Source organism: Oryctolagus cuniculus, chromosome 15 (assembly GCF_051225735.1).
Source record: "Oryctolagus cuniculus isolate XC-2025 breed Fujian yellow rabbit chromosome 15, ASM5122573v1, whole genome shotgun sequence".
NCBI classification, from domain to species: Eukaryota; Metazoa; Chordata; class Mammalia; order Lagomorpha; family Leporidae; genus Oryctolagus; species Oryctolagus cuniculus.
This window is the reverse complement of record NC_142881.1, coordinates 58,562,012-58,578,557: the sequence shown is the minus strand read 5'-3', so window position 1 is coordinate 58,578,557 and position 16,546 is coordinate 58,562,012. Positions and strand designations below refer to the sequence as shown.

The window sequence follows — 16,546 nt, the reverse complement described above, 5'->3', positions numbered from 1 at the left end:
TCATCAGGATTTTCTAGAGATATGAATTGGTAGGATACACAAATAGGTCTATGAATGTGGGATTTAATTGGGATACTTGACTTGGATGATTATGGCAGCTAAGAAAGTGTGCAACTCATCATCTGCAGGCTGGACACCCAGGGATGCTACTAGTGTGGCTCAGTCCAAGTCTGAGGGCCTGAAAACCAGGGAAACCAAGGGTACAACTCTTGTTTCTAGGCTAATATATTGAGTGTCAGCAAGGGGTCCACTAGTGTAAATCCTGGAGTCCAAAAGCCAGCATTATGCCGGCACCGCGGCTCACTGGGCTAATCCTCCGCCTTGCGGCGCCAGCACACTGGGTTCTAGTCCCGGTCGGGGCATCGGATTCTGTCCCGGTTGCCCCTCTTCCAGGCCAGCTCTCTGCTGTGGCCAGGGAGTGCAGTGGAGGATGGCCCAAGTGCTTGGGCCCTGCACCCCATGGGAGACCAGGAGAAGTACCTGGCTCCTGCCATCAGATCAGCGCGGTGCGCCGACCGCAGTGCGGCCATTGGAGGGTGAACCAACATCAAAGGAAGACCTTTCTCTCTGTCTCTCTCTCTCACTGTCCACTCTGCCTGTCAAAAAAAACAAAAAAAAAAACAAAAAAAAAAACAAAAAAAAAAAACACCACAAAAGCCAGCATTATGATGAAGGCAGGAGTCAAGCATGTCTTGGCTTTGAGGGAGAGGCCAATTCCTGTTCTTTGTTTAGTCTCTCCAGACCTGCCGCAAGTTGATGGTGCTAGCCTACATTAATTCCAAGGCTTCTTGCTTAGTCTACCCAGACCCACATCCTAATATAATTTGGAAACACCCTCACACAAATGTCTAACATAATGCTTTTTCAGGTATTTCTGTATTCCTTAATCCAGTCAAGTTGACACCGAAAAATTAAATGTCACAGTGTCCATGCCATACGGTTTATTACATGTTTTGACTGCTGCATCTCCCTATTCCTGCCATAAACTCTGTTGAAATGTTCCCTGTGTCCCAAATTGATTGTAAACCTTGTGAGTGAGAAATAATCACCACCTGAATTAGTGTCGTAGTGTTTGACAGAACATCTACTAAAAAGAGGACTTGCCTAGCATATGTAATGTGAATCCACCAGGAAGGAGTTTTCCAATGTAGCTAGCATTTGTCTTTTAAACTCTCTGCATCCCAGTCTCCATAACCAGAAAATGGAAGGAGTGAGTGAATACATTTTGGACTAAAACTCTCTCATTCCCAACTTTGAAATCTCCTTTGAAATCTCAAGAATTCTTTGAAGTAGGACAATTTCAACTTGCCTTACATGAAAATAAAGGTATAAAAGCTAAACCAGACTAGAGTTGGAGCTGATTTCCAGGTTTATAGTTTTTTTAATTGATTAATTCAATTATTAATTATGTATCATTTAGCTAGTTGATGTATTCCTTTGTGTACCCATTCCTCAAATATTTGTTCAGTATATTCACAAGAGAATGCTAAAAGTAAGAAGGCAGGGATGGGCATGTGGCACTGGATTTAAGTCCTCACTTGGGACATCTCCATCCCATATTGGAGTGCTCTGTTCAAGTTGTAGCTTCTTTTGTTCTGATCCCGGTGCCTGCTAATACGCATTCTGGAGGCAGCCGAGGATGGCTGGAGTACTTGGGCCCCCGCCTGCCAGGTGGGACACCCAGATTGACATCCAGGCTTCCTGGCTTCAGCTGGCCCAGCCCTGGGTGTTACAGGCATTTGGGGAGTGAACCAACACATAAAATATCTCTCTCCATCTATGTCTCTGTCTCTCTGTATTCCAAATGAAATGAAAGTAAACAATTTCTTTTTTTAGATGTAAGAGGTCAAAGCAGAGGGAATAAGTTTTAAACACACCCAATTCAACATAGTCCCTTAGTGTCATGGAAAACCTTGTCTAAAAAGGTGTTCTTTCAGCTGAAATCTCACAAAATTGTGAAAACATCTCTTCTGGTGAAATGCTCTGAAAGTAAAACTTGTTTTCTGCTGAAAAAAATGCATCTATATTCATATTTCTCAATTTGTCTTTCTATGAAACATAAATCTCATGATGTGCTCATTGGAGAAAGATACTTTGGTTAAGCCATTTTAGGAAAAAAGTTCTCTGGATAGCTTCCTTTAGAGATTTTGTATTCTTTAAAAATACTGAGAAATGAGATATCTTTAAATTACTTTAAGCCAGCATTTCCCTCAAGTCAGTTTAAAGAAGTTTTTCTTTCATAACACATATCTAAGGTACTACCTTCAAGAATGGTTGGGAAGGGAAAGGCAATTGGCACAGGGATTAAGACAATGCTTTGGGTGGGGTGTGGTTTTGTGGCACAGTGGGATAAGCTGCTACCTGCAATAACAACATCCTGCATGGGCACTAGTTTGAGCCCCAGATATTCCAGTTCTGACCCAGCTCCCTGCTAATGTGCTTGGGCAAGCAGTGGAAGATGGCCCCAGTGCTTTGGCCCCTGCCATCCACATGGGAGATCTCAGTGGAATTCCAGGCTCCTGACTTCAGCCTGGCCCAGGCCCAGCCCCAGCCGTTGGCCATTGTGATCATTTGAGGAGTGAACCAGTAGAGAGAAGACCTCTTTCTCCCTTTCTCTTTCTCTCTCTCTCTCTCTCTCTCTCTCTCTCTGTAACTGTGCCTTTCAAATAATAAATAAAATCTTAAAAAAAAAAAAAAAGACAGTGTTTGGGGACTTCTGTATCCCATATCAGAGTACTTGGGTTTGAGTCCCAGCTCCACTTACGATTCCAGTTTTCTGTTAATGAACACCCTTGTAGGAAGCAGGTAATGCTCAACTAGTTGGGTCGCTGTCATCCACATGGGAGATCCAGATTGAGTTTCAGGCTCCTAGCTTTGGCCTGGCTAGTCCTTCCTGTTGTGGAAATTTGGGGAGTGAACTAGCAGATGGATCTCCCTCTATCTGTCTCTATCTCTCTGTTTTTTAAATAAACAAAAATGAAAATAATTAAAAAAAAACACTTGGGAATATTGCCTTAATTTTTTAACCAAATGATAACTTACTATTACATGCACTGAGCTCTAAGAATTTATTTAAAATGTTCACAGATTTTTTTTTGAAAACTCACTTTCATGTGAATATTGAAAGGAGATAAAGAATAGGTCTTAATATAATTGTGTATATTCCCTAACTAATTATAATGAAATTATGCCAGTTTTAGAGTGACAGATAAGAGGTTTGGTTCTCTCTGTAGGATTACTTAAAAACTTTGGTTTATGTTCCAAACTTCAGTTCCAGTAACCTTTTACTATGTGACAAACCATTCCAAAACTTAGTGGCCTAAAATAACTATTATTATCTCACACTAATCTATGAGTAGATTGGGCAGAACTGAGCAATTCTTACTTGTAATTCCTCATGCAATTATTGTTGGATATTGGGCTGGGCATAGAGCCTGTTAAAGGGCTGCCCACACTGGACTGGACATATAAGATGACACATTCACATTACTCAAAAGTGCATGTGAACTGTGAGGCAGGGAATTAGCTATATGGAGCACTATACATGGCCTTTCTCTGTGGCAACAGCCTCACACAGTGTGGTATTTGGATTCTGAAATGAGAAGTCCAAAGAACAAGCAAGAGAAAAAAATAGAAGCTACCTCTTCTCTTAAGGTTTGGGCCCAGAAATTGGCAGATTCCATTGTATTCTGTTAGGCAGAGCAGTAATAGCCTGCCCAGACCCAAAAGTAAGGAAACATTCAATAGATGGAATACCAAAGTATTTTCGGTCACTGTCTTCTTAGGGCTTCATTTGCTTTATCTGTAAAGTTCAGCTTACACAGGGCCACAGTTGTGGCTAGCAGGTTAAGCTGCCACCTGCAACCCCAGCATCCCATACGGATGCCAGGTAGAATCCTGGCTGCTCCACTTCTGGTCCTGTTCTCTGCCAAAGCACCTGGGAAAGCAGAAGAAATCATGAGACCCCTGCACCTGTGGGAGACCCAGAGGAAGCTCCTGGCTCCTGGCTTCAACCTGGACCAGCCCTAGTCCTTGTGGCCATTTGGGGAGTGAATCCATGATAGAAGTTCTCTCTCTCTCTCTCTCTCTCTCTCTCTCTCCACCCCGCCTACCGTAACTCTGTCTTTCAACTAAATAAGATAAACCTTTTTAAAAAATTAAGTTTACGCAGGATAATAGTTCAGATCATTCCCAGTTTCTAAAATTCTGTGATCCTTTTTTTATTTAACTGAGAGACTTCTAGAACCTAAGAGATGTAGACACAGATAAAATGAAAACATTTTTTAAGTATACTTTCTGCACACTATGTTACATGTGTTTCAAAAATAAGAAAAATAAGAAAAATATTCAATTTATCTCTGAGGGAAATTCTGTTTAGAAATGAGCTGCCTAACCAAAGAGAATCATTGATAATTTATAACAAACATTGGGAGAGACACGTCTATGACCGAGTTCTGGGAACTAGAAGGTCTTTACTATATCTGTTTCAGAGGATACTTTCTAAATTCTCCTTGTGTGGACTGCTTACCAATCCCCGTCTTCCTTCCTTCCTAGAACTTTTCTACATATTCATGCGTATATGCCCGTGTTATTCTCGGGTCAAGTAATTTGAATTAGCAGGACGGGGTTAGGGTTATGGTTAGATTAGTTATTCTAAATAACTTTGAGATGAAGCTATTTTTTTTTTTTTTTGACAGGAAGAGTGGACAGTGAGAGAGAGACAGAGAGAAAGGTCTTCCTTTGATGTTGGTTCACCCTCCAATGGCCGCTGGGGCCGGCGCATGGTGCTGATCTGAAGCCAGGAGCCAGGTGCTTCTCCTGGTCTCCCATGTGGGTTCAGGGCCCAAGCACTTGGGCCATCCTCCACTGCACTCCCGGGCCACAGCAGAGAGCTGGCCTGGAAGAGGGGCAACTGGGACAGAATCCGGCGCCCCGATAGGAACTAGAACCCAGTGTGCCGGCGCCGGAAGGCAGAGGATTAGCCTATTGAGCCGCGGCGCCGGCCAAGGTGAAGCTATTTTCAACACGTCTAGGTTTTGATACTGTACAGTGTGTGCCAGAGAAATCTAAAATCAATGAACCTATTGAATAAGACTTAACTGGAAAGAAAAGTCCACTTTGAAAAAATTCCTATCAGATCTTTGAAGAAAAACTCCTTTATTTTAGAGGAATTTTTGAAATAATGGTTAGCTTGTAACTTTTACCAAAAGATGGTAAATGCAAACAACAAATGAAGGATCAAGAAATTCTATGAGTAATAATTAGAAAGTCAAAGGATTTAGGGGAAAAGACATGGAAACCAGAAGCAGCATGGCTGATAAATTGGGCCCAACCATGCCCGTTTTCTTGTAGAGTCGTGTCAGAAATCTTTGCCACATTCTTATATAATTTAGTGTACAGTGATCATAGATGATTACTAGTTATAAAACCCTGGGTAATGTCAATAACTGCAGAACCTAGATCTTTGAGACTAATTTCGTCTTAGTTTCACTGAACTAAATACCTACTATGCAAAGTTTTTCCAACTTTGATCTTCCAAATTACTCTGTTTTTGGATTTACAGAGTCCCAGTGGGACGAAGATGGGGTCAAGAGGTAGGCATGCTAAAAGTCACCTTAACATAGTGATTAGCAAAAAATGAAAATGTACTCACTAAATTATGCTGCCTAGTAATTTGATCTCACCCTGATGGTTGCTTAGGGCACCATTAATTCTATTAGCTTCCATCAATAGTACTATTAAACAGTTAAAATGAATTTAACTGAAAAATAAAAATATTGAGTAATTCTACAGACTAAAGATTTTGTCTTTTGTTGCTTTGAGCCTCATCTAAAACCTAAGTGCTCAGTAAATCCCTATTGAATCAAGGAAAGCATTCATAATACCCACTTCAGTTTTTTGTTTTTATTTTATTTATTTATTTATTGAAGATTTATTTATTTTACTTGAAAGTTGGAGTTACACAAAGAGAGGAGAGGCACAGAGAGAGAGAGAGAGAGAGAGAGAGTCTTGCATATACTGGTTTGCTTCCCAATTGGCCTCAAGGGCTAGAGCTGCACTGATCCGAAGCCAGGAGCCAGGAGCTTCTTCCCGGTCTCCAATGTGGGTGCAGGGGCCAAAGGACTTGGGCCACCTTCTATTGCTTTCCCAGGCCATAGCAGAGAGCTGGATAGGAAATGGAGCAGCCGGGATGCTGGCACTGCAGGCAGCAGCTTTACCCAGTATGCCACAGCACCGACCCTGGTTTCTTTGTTTTTAAAAAGTTGACTTTGGGGATTCTAGTAACTAGACTTGAAATATGTCTGAGCCCAATAATTAAGCAGAGCACTTCCTTACTCCAGTACACATAGGTACTATAAAATAATTCTTAACTGTTATACTGCTAATAAATACCTTTAATTTTCAAAAGCACACACTAGACACGCTGCTCCAGCTCTTCCTCTGAAGGAGTTTCTAACAGTTCAGTAACATCTTTAAAGAACTTTCCACTTCAGCCATGTACTTTGTAACTTTAATGTGATGATATATTATTCAGAAGAATGTCATTTCATTCAATAAATGCATTGTTTATATATATATATATTATGTAACATCTCTAAAATTAATAAAATAAATTTAAAGCTTTGACTATTATTTTTAATCATATAATTACAGTCATATTATAACTTGTTTTCAGCAAGTCTGTTATGCTAAATTTATATTGCTGACGACTGACATCGTGAAAGCTCCAGTTTACCTGTGTATTTTACCACGGTAATTATCATTAAGTGTCACAGTATTGATGATCTAGGCCAGAAAATTTTCCATGAGGTAGAGAAGCTTCCCTAAGTGAAAAACCAGCTTCATCAGTACTTTGACTTACTCATCAAAAATTCATCTATCTTGATGCACCTTATTTTAGTAAGTTTCATGGGAGCCTTTCATCAAAAAGGAAAAAGTGGGTGGACATTTAATTATAATACTTCCCTACAATCTACAAGGCTGATTGTTCCCACTTGCAAAATGGCGAGCCAGATTTAGCAGAGCCTCCGTGCCAACCAAGAAGTATTTGCAAGAGGTGCTAATTTACTAATATCTTTGCTGCTTGACAGAATGCTGTTCAACTTTCACACTTTGCTTTCTTTAATTGATCATCTGTTATCAAATAAGAATATGTTTGATCATAAATAAATACAGCTTTTAGACTCTCATCCTATTCTTCCACTTTCTCCTGCTAGAAAAGGAAAAAGTAAAAAATAAAAAGAACAAACCCATATTTACACTTGTGCACAACTAACAACTGTTCTTAGCAAGCATCTTGGCAGCTTTCTTCTCTTTTGATGGGGAAGTTTGTTATAGCTAAGTCAGGAATGCTTTTGCTTATGTAGTCATTGGTGTGACTGCCCACTCCCTGGGCTACAAACTGCTAATCATCTTAATCCTCCTGAAACTAAAAAACCTGAAAACCTGAAAGTGCAGTGAGTTCCTTCCCATATTTGAGATATTTCTTTTTATATTTCCATATATGGTCTTTTTGAAATATAATAAAGGTAATGAATCAATTATATAGAAAATCATAGACTTTTCACTAACATGTTTAGACATTTTCAAATGGAATATTAATATTTTGGAATTCAGAGAGGAAATAAAACTACATGAGATTCATCATGAAGTAAGCAATACTTAAATTTAATTCTGAATATGAGGCAGGAGTTGGCTTTGACAAAGGAGAACTCCAAGTGGAGACAGCAGCATGAACACAGGCACAATGTTCATTCCTATGCTACAGGAATACTAGAAATAAAATCTAGATAGCTTAGTTAGCAGGAGCAGAAGTAGGATAGAGACAGTTGATGAACAAGCTTGAATATTTGATTGCCAAGGTGAAGAGGTTAGACTTCATCTTATAAAACTGGATTCAGTAATTGAATCGGAGCGCTGCAGTACCTTCTCACCAGGATAGCATCTAACAGGAAATCATATTTTAGGAGAACCTGCATGTGGGTTATTTGCATCTGGATATAAAAATTTCCCACCTCAAATAATTTATTCTAATCTTAGAAATATGTTGGCATTTAAAAGAGACTACATTTAAAACCTATATTATTTAATAACAGAATATATATGTATATAATAACAGAATAACACTGTTCTTTTAAGATTTATTTATTTATTTTAAAAATCAAGATTACAGAGAGGTGGGGAAAGACAGAGAGATCTTCCATCCTCTGGTTCACTCCTCAGATGGCTGGAATGGCCAGGGTTGGGCCAGGCTGAAAGCAGGATCCAGGAGCTTCATCCAGGTTGCCTATATAGGTGTCAGGAATCGAAACACTTGGCCATTTTACAATGCTTTTCACAGGCCATTAGCAGGGTGTTGGCTCAAAAGTTGAGCAGCCAGCCAGGACAGGAGCTGACACCCGTATGGGATGCTGGCATCACAGGCAGCAGCTTTACCTGCTAGGCCTCAATACTGACACCAACACTGTTTTAGTAATGAAATTAGAACAGAAAAGTAAGTGCCCTAGGACTTACTGGTACTAAATCAATGCTGACCAATAGAAATAGAGTAATTGCATATATAGTTCTCAATTTTGTAGTAACTACACTATGAAGCAGTGAAAATGGACATGTGACTGCCACATTAAAAAATTTATTGATATAAAGAGAACAAATTTCATGTATTTCATAGGTACAGTGATGGCCACATAGCCATGTGATTAATGGCGATGTAATGTACAGTGCAATTCTAGATAGATGATGAACAAGTTGAGACCAGGAACACCTTCATTCATTCATACAATAAATAAGTCCTCAGTGCCTATTATATGTCATATACCATGCTGGACCCTGGGACTACCACTAGAATCTTGTTTTATTTCCTAGTTTAATGTGAAATAAGTTCAATATTTAGAAAATGTGAATGAGTTAGCAAATTAACAAATAAAGTAGAATGTTCACTAGTCCTACCCATAGGAAATCCTAAAAGATGGTTATACAGCATGGTAGACTGAGTAGATTGTGAAATGTGAAGGCAGGTTTGGGTTAAATCCTGGCGAAATGTTTTTGTGGAAATTCCCCCACAACATGAAGGTAAAGTAGGATCCAGTGAGATCACGTATTAAAGTAGCACATGGCACATAATGCAGACATTGTTGTTCAGAGAATATCATCTTCTATCATTTCCTCTCTTTTTAAAATATATTATCTGTAAAGAAATCAATTGATTCTCTAGATACTTCTGACCAGCAATTAAAATTTTCTCTTTGAAATTTCCCTGGATAAAATAATTTTTAAGTATACTGTATTTGTTGCATCCAACATTTCTTCTATCTTTTAATACAAAGAAAAGTGTTTTCAGCAACAATTAACAAGCCAAAAGTTGGCACATGAAAAATTCCTTGCTGGAATTATGTACCCAAGGTTTTTACATACAGTTAATTGGTATGTGAAATTTCTGTGGACCTGGAAACTTCCCAGTATTATTCTCCATGGTGGCATTTGGAGAGCATTTAAGAAGCAAACATGTTAAGTGACAATTATCAATGAATAATCTCATGTCTAGAAGCCAAATTTTGTTTTAATCACTAGTCTGATCAGATAAACTGAGGCTGATTTTTAAAAAATCAGTTATTCCACTCAATTGAAAAATTTATATTGAGTCCCTAGAATGGGTTTTACAGAGCTCATCTATAGGAAGCCCTCCTTTTAAAACCTGTTACCACTAGCTGGCTATGTGGTGTAACTGGTTAAGCCACTGTCTGAGACACCAGCATCCCATATGGGCACCAGCTGCTCTACTGATCCAGCTCCCTGCTAATGCCCACAGCAATGTAGCAGAAGGTGACCCAGTTCCATGGGTCCCTGCACCCATGTGGGAGATCTGGATGAAGTTCCTGGCTTTAGCCTGGCACAGCTGCAGCCATTGCTGTCACTTGGCCTCTGCCTGACACAGCCAGGGCCTTTGTGGCCCCTTGGAGAGCGAACCGGTGGATGGAAGATCTCTCTCTCCCTCTCTCCCTCTCTCCTTCTCTCTCTGTGACTATGCCTTTCAAATAAATAAATAAATAAATAAATCTTTAAAAAATATCTACTCTTCTCGTTTTTTTTTGTTGTTGTTGTTGATTTTCAGTGATCAGAGCATTTCTTAAACAGCTTGAAATCTAATGCTTCCTTCCTGCAGAAAGTGGCAAGACTAATTAATTTTCTTAGGAAAATATTTTTTGGAGGGGGTGGCACACACAACTACAGTTTTAAGTAGGTCCAATGTACATATGAATGTTTCTTTGGCAAGTTCTTCTTGTGCCGGCCTGCAGCACAAAGAACCGGGTTTCCTGAAACAGAGAGTGGGAATGCGGGGACAAGGACACAAAGAATGCAGCCAAGGCAAATCCTGATCAAGGCTCGTTTATTCAACAAGTCCGGTAGTATTTAAACATGACCAGTTGTACACAAGAAGGCACACAGAGGATTTACATATCTAAAAGACTTTTGGGGGTTACAAAGAATTCCCGATAAAGTTCTTCCGCTTAACAGATCACAAAATGTTATCAATCATAGATTACAAGGGTATAATAAAATACCTCGGTAATAAATGCTGGTTTCAGGTGTGGCTGATTATCTACATCATCTCTTGTGAGAAGTCTAGCAGTGAGATACGGTTTTTCCTGCCTCTTCCTGGAATCTCCTTAGCCTAATTGTCTGTGCTGGGATGTCTCCATCCATATGTTTAAGTGTAAACAAAAGGGGCGACTGCCTGTGGCTGCCCACACTTCTTCCTCATCTCCTACCCTATCATTGCTTATAAGCTCCCAAGAAGCTAAGAGGCAACAGCTGATCTCCTCCATGCTCCTAACCCTCCCCAATTCAAGTTAAGTCACTGTAGGAGAGAAAACTGAGGGGAACCCACCTCCCTAAACCAAGTTTTCTTCCTATATTATACCACATGGCTGTAATGCCTGATTTTGACCAATTATACATCCTCCAGATCTTGTCTACACCTAGGACAAAAATCCATTTGCTAAGTTCTGTTCCACTGTTTAAGCAAATCATTGTATGTTTACTCTCTGAAATTCAGTTTCATCTGTAAATGGAAGATGAGAATTAAAATATTCATTTCAGAGCCGGCGCCGGCACACTAGAACCGGGTTCTAGTCCCGGTCGGGGCGCCGGATTCTGTCCTGGTTGCTCCTCTTCCAGTCCAGCTCTCTGCTGTGGCCAGGGAGTGCAGTGGAGGATGGCCCAAGTCCTTGGGCCCTGCCCCCACATGGGAGACCAGGAGAGGCACCTGGCTCCTGGCTTCGGATTGGAGGGTGAACCAACGGTAAAGGAAGACCTTTCTGTCTATCACTGTCCACTCTGCCTGTCAAAAAATTCATTTCTGGCTTCCAAGGTCATAGAATTCAGAATTATTATTAAACTTCTTTATATGGGTATGCATAGGTACCTTAATGGTGGAAGGAGAAGGCTAGTTAAGACATGTTGGAGGAGTGTTTATTTTATGGCTCTTATAGAACAAAAATACTGTTAAAAATAAAACCATGGTTATAAAATAAGGGGAAATAAATGAAATACATAGTAATTTGTACCAGCATCATGCAAAGCTCTTAAAACTCATTACCTTATTCTACCAGTGCTCACAATGATCAAGATAAAAGTAATATTGCCATTTTGCTAAAAAGGAAATGCTGTGTCAGAGAAATTAAATAGCTCACCTAAGATCATGCAGCTAATAAATGGAAGAGTAGGTATTACTCAGATCTGTCAATGCCAGAGATTTTTCAAGGAATAAAGATAGCATGAGAAATCTGAAAATAGAAAGTGAGTCCAGGTTTTATATGTTTAATTCTCTAATTGATGACGAGAAGCCTTTCTGAATACTTTTGGACAAGGGACCTTCTATTGAGTGCATCCAGCTGCAAAAATTCTAAGAGTTGATGCTGTTTTTCTTATTCCACCTTCTCCAGCAAGAAAAGCAGAAAGCAAGGAGCATGCATTCCAGCCTGAAAAATTATTCTGCATGCAGTTATTCTTTCTAACTCTTAGGTAACTGCTTAGCTACTGCTTAGTGAGGATTTAAGACTTAAGTGAAATCAGGCTATCATCCTCTAATGAGACAGTACAAGTAGTCCATTTGTAAGTTGATTGTTTGGAACTTGGAATATGTTTTGCCTTTTTATTCAGCACTATGTATACTATTTAGCTTCATTTTATACTTCACAAAAGTCTATTGAGCTCCTAATAGAAGAATTGCAGGGCATTTTGTTAGGAGTATTCTTCCTCACTTAAAATGCATTTAGAGAGTGCCTTTCCCCATCACTCAGCCGCTTCATGAACAGTGCATCCCTAAGGTGGGAGCAGGAAATTCAGATGCTTACAGTAGAGTACAAAGCAGTAATGGGTGTATAGGGAAGGATCATAATGCAGCCCTTAGCCCATGAAAAAGAGCATTCTATGTCCTGGGGAGGTGGACCTCTGAAATAGGCCTCTCACCAGCCCTTACCAGGGTAAACCTCTTGAGTAGAATCTGGTGGGGAGGGTCATTATGAACCTAATACAACTGCAGCTGTTTTGAGCATGAGCGGATTGTGCTTGTTTACTTCTGTACTATTTAATGCTGTGCGCTCTGCCTGGTGGTGTGGATTATTGGTGGGCCAGACGCCAGCCATCTCTTCCATAAGTAAAGTTCTCCTCTCCCCCAGATGGAGATTTGGATGGTTTCTTTGGATTAATGAATGTTGTATGTGAACCCTCCTGAGTGTTGGGCTCCCGTAGCTAGACATGGTGAAAGAAAGGTTCTGTAAGGAGAATCTGTGATGAAATCTAGAGCCCCGTCTAAAGGGGTTGGGCTTAACTCTGCCTCAGTCACTTACTGCAGTGTGTGAGTACAGGCCTATTGTTTCAGACACTGCAATTTCTTTAAAGAAATTAGAAGTAGAGCTTTGAATGTAAAAACCTATTGAATTTTAAGTGTAGACAGTTAATTCTATTTAAAGCAATATAATGCAAAAACACAATACCCTTACTTGTTGTAATACAAAATGCCAAAGATCACTAACTTTTTAATATCTGCTCTACTGTCATGTTTTGAAAGGTTCAGCAAGGTGGATTTTTGTCCTAGATGTAGACAAGATCTGGAAGATGCACTGTTTTTCAGAGTCGGGTATTACAGCTATGCGGTAAAATATAGGAAGGGAACTAGGTTTAGCGAAATGGTTCCTCTCAATTTTCATTTCTCTAGTAACTCATCTTAAATTAGGAGAACTGGAGAGGGGTGGAAGCACAATTGCTAACACAGCTGTTACCCTTTATCTCCTTTGGAGCTTGTAAGCAATGTTAGAGTGCGGTCAGAAGAGAGAAAGTGGGACTTGCCAAAGAACCTTTCATATGTATATTAGATCAACTTAAAGTTATGTATACCCAGCAAAAATTCTTTGCTTACAAAATGAATTAAGCTTGGTATTTTCTGCAAGATGGAAGTGTCAGATTTGAAGTTCTTAATGAAATGCTCCATCACTACAAAATCAAGTCAAATTTACTCTGCTTTACATTGTCTGACGTATAAGCTGTATGAAGAAACTTAGTTTTCTAGTTACTCTTTGTGTGTGTGCAATCTATGGCATTCCAAAGACAAGCAAAACATCCTTAGGGACTTGGACTTTACCACTCTGAATCACTCTAACAAATGAGTAGCACATCTTTCACTGTCTCTTCACTGTAACATCACTCTCTACTCCAGTTACTGGTATAGTTATTACCCCTGGTGTCAAAAAGAATATCCAAAGTTGCTGTATATTTTTCTTTGCTAGCAACATGGAATTTAAAGATTTTGCCTTATGTTTGCAAAAGACCACCTAGCCCTTTAGGTTTTATTTTTTCTTCTTCTTTAAAGGAACAGTGTTAGTTGATGTAGTTTGAATCACAGGAAACACAGAATCTTTTCTCTTGGATCTTTCCATCTGGGAGGAAACAAATATCATTTGTATGTGGTTATGATAGGTGATGTGATGGGTGAACTACTGAATCCTAACAAAGACCAGTGAGATTTGAGTTTAGAATAAAAACATTCTAAGTTTGAGAAACTAGCTTCTGAGCTTTGAACTAAAGAGGATTTGGGGTTTTAAAGTGGAATCATGAAAAGGAGATGGAGGATGGGAAATTTTAGAGACAGAAGAACTGACACAATTTAAGACCAAGGAATAATAGTAGCAACTTTTAGTAAATAAATTTTTGAGTCTTTGATAGATTCCAGGAGTGGGTTTGTTAAGTCCAATGGTATATGTATGTTCACCTTTCAAGAAATTGTCAAACTTACAACAAAGCAGGTAGACTATTTTGCACTCCCATTAATGATAAATGAGTGTTCCAGTTGCCCTACATCCTTACTGGTTATTGGTACTGCCAATTTTTTTCTGCCATTCTAATATGAGTAGAATATTTTTATTATAATTTTAAAGTAATCATATACCACACTGACACTTCTTTATATGCATTTAAAGTGTACATCTCAATGGTTTATTGTGTGTTCAGAGTTTGCAATATTCAATGAAATTAACTTTAAAAGATTTTCATTTCCCCAAAACTAGGCAAATACTAATCTTTCTGTATAGATTTGGTTATTCTGAACATGGCTTGTAAAATGGAACCATGTATTATATGTTCTTTGTGAGTGGTTTATTTTACTTAAAAAGTGTTTTCAAGGTGTAATAATGTATAGCATGTATCAATGCCTCATTTCTTCCCATGGTTAATTCTGTCATGGAATACCACATTTTATTTATCCATTCATAGGTTGGTGAATGTGCGGGTTATATTTGCTTTTTGGCTGTTATGAATAATTCAGACGAACATTTATTCAAATTTATATGAAAATGTTTTCTTCACTATGTACTAGGAGTGAAATTTATGGGTTATATGATAACTGTATGGCTAACAACTGAGAAACTGAGACTCTTACCCAGTGGTACTATTTCAAATCTCCAGCAGCAGGATTTCAAGGTTCAGGTCTTTTCACTTTGTCAACTCTTATTTTTTGCCTTTGATAGTAACAATCCTGTGAGTGAAAAAGGAGATTTCATTGCGCCTTTTCTCTAATGACTAATGATGTTGAAATCATTTCATGTGTTCATTTGTGTATCTTTTTTGGAGAAATGCCTATTTAGATCCCTTGCCCATGTTAAAAAATTTTGATTTTTTTTTATTACTAAGATTTAATCGTTTACTCATTCTGGATTCATGTCACTGATCAGATGCGATGTCCAATGTTTTCTCCCATGCTGAAAGTTTTCTTTTCACTTTTCTGATGGCATCCAATGAAGTGCAAATGTTTTACATTTTGATGAAGTACACTTGATCTCTTTTCATCTGTCACTTGTACATTTATTTTCATACTTAAGAAGTCATTGCCTACCCTAAGATCATGAACATTTACTCTATTTTGAGTTTTAGAATGTTAACTCTTACACCTAAATATTTCTACCATTCTGAGTTTTTATATAAATGTTAGGTAGGAGTCTAATGTCATTATTTCACTTGGATATACATTTATCTCGGCATCATTCATTGAAAATATTCTGGTTAGATTGCCATAAATCATTTGACTGTAAATGTAAGGGCTAAGGGACTGGTGTTGTGGCACAATGGGTTAAGCAGCTGTTTCCAGTGTGACATCTCTGGTGAGTTCCAGTTTGAGTTCTGGCTGTTCTATTTCCAATCCAGCTCCCTGCTAATGCACCAGAGAATGGCCAAAGTGCTTGGGCCACTGCCACCCATGTGGGAAACCAGGATGGAGTTCCAGGCTCTTGGTTTTAACCTGGCCCAGCCCCAGCCATTGTTGTCTTTTAGAGAAGTGAACCCATGGATGGAGCATCTCCATTGTTTTGTTTTGTTTTCTTTTTTTCTTCTCTTCCTCTTTACCTAACTCATCTGTAATTCTGCCTTTCAAATACATAAGTCTTCTTAAAAGAGTGAAGATTTGTTTTTGATATCGGTTCTATTCTATTGATTTATATTTGTCTATTCTTGGGCAAGTTCCACCATCTTGATTGTAGTAGTTTGGTGGCAAGTTTTAAAAGTGGATGCAGGGGCCAGCACTGTGGCTTAGCATTTGGATGTGGGTTCAAGTCCTGGCTGTCCATTTGAGATCCAGCTCTGTGCTATAGCTTGGGAAAGCAGTGGAGGATGGCCCAAGTTATTGGGCCCTGCACCCACATAGGAGACTGGGAAGAAGCTCCTGGGATTGTATTGCATAGTTGCAGGAATTGTGGCCATCTTGGGAGTGAACTAGCAGATGAAGACCTCTGTTTCTCTCTCTGCCTCTACCTCTCTGTCACTGTGCCATTTAATAAATAAATCTTTAAAAAGGGGGTGCAACTGGAGGACATATGTTAAGTGAAATAAACTGGACACAGAAATATTACATGTTCTTCCTTGGTGTGTAGAAGCTACAGAAAAAAGTAAACAAAAATAGAAAGTAATGCTTGAGTGTATCATTATTGCTACAAATATTGCTTTGTCACGTTTTTGCTTTGTCATGGTTAAGAATAACAAATATACTATAGTTTTAATG

General features: G+C 39.0%; 1 protein-coding gene across 2 annotated transcripts in view; it reads left to right on the top strand.

Moving 5' to 3' along the window:
- CTNNA3 (catenin alpha 3) overlaps positions 1 to 16,546 on the top strand; it is a 1,694,949-nt gene that overhangs the window by 864,555 nt on the left and 813,848 nt on the right. The window lies entirely within an intron of this gene.